Consider the following 2896-nt stretch of genomic DNA (forward strand, 5'->3'; position numbering starts at 1 on the left):
TAATTAGTAGATGTGAAAAACATTACCATTGAAATCTACTTGATGACTTTATATCCATGCTGAGATGCCAAGGAGCTCAGAAAGTAGCTGACTGGACTAGTAATAATCAGATATATAGACATTAGAAACCCATGTACAAACATCTTAACATCAATTGCATTAAAAATGAATTTTTCTGTATGAGACTGTGTATTTTTATAATGAAATAGAGATCTTTTTTAAAGGTTAAAACCTCATTTAATTTCACGTCTTATAGGGTTTATACTGAGTACAATATTGTATAACTGGTATAACTGTATTAATTCAACTGTACACCTAAAAATTACAGCCAGTTTTGAAAGAGATGCATCTTAGCTCTGGAAATTGTTATTGAATATGTCAATGCTGTTGCAATGAAATGCTTCTTCTAAGTATGTGGTTGTTAAATAAATAATTAAAAAAACCATCAAAAAACACTAATTTCTATGGGCCACTGTCTCATTATACAAACAAATCAGGTTGAGAGTGCATTGATGAAGACATTATAGTTTTTGAAGGACATTAAAGACATATAGGAAAAGCCATTTTTTTTCCAGTGGGTGTCATTTTCAAAGTGACCATCATTTTTTTAGTCACACTTTCAAATGCTTAGGAAACAATTTGAAAAGACAGAGCATTAGCCAGAGGGTTCCGTTTGCCACCTTCTTTTGTATATAGCAGAAAATGAACTATTTGTAAGATAGTAGCATATTTGGCTTGCATACTGACATACTTAGAGTTTAGACATGTCACAGAATGGCCAGTGATTGTGTCTCTGCCTGGTAAAATAGGTAGCTTATTAGCGCTGGGGGGAATGTCATATCCCAAGCTGGAACTACTGTCATGCCTTGGTAATGGGAAATAAATTCTTTAGGATCAGAAACAATGTCAGCTGTATTTAAAATGACACTGGAAACCACTTCGTAATGGACAACTGTGCAGAGGTGAGCAGAGACTAAAATAAGATAATAGGATTTAAAAATTTGATTTTATCGGTTCTCTCTCCATTTGCATTTTTCATCGGGAACCTCTGCCTGTAATTCCTCCCCTGGAAAGTTTTTTTCTCCTTCAGTTTATTCTGGGTGCCTGGGTTGATTGAAGGCAACAAATGCATAGAGTTTGGAAATCTGAATGGGTTGACAGAAGTTTTGGTCTCTCTGAAAATTCATTTATTGATTTGACAAGACAGTTAAATTTTGCGCAGCTTGGATACTGTAGTCATCATTTCAAGACAACACAAAATTGAAGCAAAGAGTTCAGCAGAAGCACTGGTATATCCAGACATCTGGAACATTCTGAATCTCAGACGGAGAGGAGCTTCCAGATGGTGTCCAGTATGTTCACTCTTGTCTGGGAGAAAGATCAACTCCTAACTGATGGATGTAGAGAATGCTCCCAGAAATCTCCAGGGAAAGACCACACTGCTCCTCTCCTTAGTGCTGGCCACACCTTGGTCACGACTGTCTCCACACAGCTACCTCCTTAGGAGGAAGACTCACCTTCCTATGCTAACACTTCACACGTTCTTTGCAAGTCTCTGAGAAATCAAAGAATTTTGCCATAGGCAGGATATTTGCAAATATTCCAGTATTTCAAAATGGTGACCCCCAAACTGAAGAGAAAAAAAAATACACTTGAAAGTCTATTTAATAGGAAGCAAATGGTGATCACCACAGACTGACATGATGTCACCACAAATAAATAACACTGGTAAGTAGGAATCCTCAACTGGTGTCTAAAGGAATGTGTTACACTTTGACTTTGGTAACACACAGACAAAGATTCACAACCTCCTTGTGGCAAGATGGAGAAATGGGAGCCAGATCATGGTCCAGTCACTTGGGTTCAGAGCTGCTACCAAGGTTAGTATCATGTGAGTTTAACAGGGTGGACATTGATCTTGTCATTGTGATTGGATTTAGAATCACCTCTGGGTGTGTCCAAGGGCATTTCCAGAGAGCTTTGACTGGAGGCAATGAGGCAGTGTCTGTCCCAGGTGTGAGTAACACCATCCCATCATCTGGTGGCTCAGACAATAAACACGGAAGAGAAAGCCAGTGAGTACTGGCGTGCCCCCTTCTCTGTGCTGTGACCTGAGCTGCTCGGCCATACCTTCTCTGCCATAATGGGTGGAGTCCCCTGAAACTCTGAACCAAGGAGAGGCTTCTTAAGTTGTCCATGTAATTAGGCCACAGAGGCAGAAAAGTAATCAACACATGCTATCTGCTGGGAGGACTGTCAACACTGTTCATTTGTATTTCAGAAGGAGGCGGGCATGCGGTTTACCTCAGCCAGCATTCACTGAGCGGCAGCTTGATGCAGGAGGCTTGCCAGGGAACAGAGCAGAGACAGAGAGCATGTGCGTGTACACACACACAGACACACACACAGACACACGGACACACAGACACACAGACACACACACACACCATAACGTGCTTGGAAGGTGTGGCCCGAATTCTCTCTGGGTGTCCTGCACATAAGACAAACCATATAATATATTTTATGTGAGTTTATTAACTTACAAAGGAATGAGTACCCAGTGCCTAGCCCGGTGCTATCGCCACTCAGAGCCCGCCTTATCAGACCATGCCATGCCCATAGCCCCCATTTGCTCACGCCTCCAGGGCCAGCGATCTTGCCCCAGGTCCACAGGGAGTCAGCCATTCTGTCCTTGAGCTGCTGTGTGGCTGTGCATTCCCCATGCTGTGTGTGCTACCCATGGCTTGCGGCTTCCATCCCAAGATGGCTCCCAGCAGCCCCTCTGTAATCCACGTTACATGGCAGGCACTGCCCCTTGGAGGAACTAGCCAATTGGGAGACACTCCACCCCTTTCCTCTGCTCTTACAATCTTCCCGTCCATCTTCTGCTAAGGTT

The 2896-nt window shown here is 42.4% G+C and overlaps 1 protein-coding gene across 1 annotated transcript in view; it reads right to left on the reverse strand.

The window, feature by feature from the left end:
- Npas3 (neuronal PAS domain protein 3) overlaps positions 1-2896 on the reverse strand; it is a 655449-nt gene that overhangs the window by 71435 nt on the left and 581118 nt on the right. The window lies entirely within an intron of this gene.

Source organism: Nannospalax galili, unplaced genomic scaffold, assembly GCF_000622305.1.
Source record: "Nannospalax galili isolate Female #2095 unplaced genomic scaffold, S.galili_v1.0 scaffold1579, whole genome shotgun sequence".
Taxonomy (NCBI): domain Eukaryota; kingdom Metazoa; phylum Chordata; class Mammalia; order Rodentia; family Spalacidae; genus Nannospalax; species Nannospalax galili.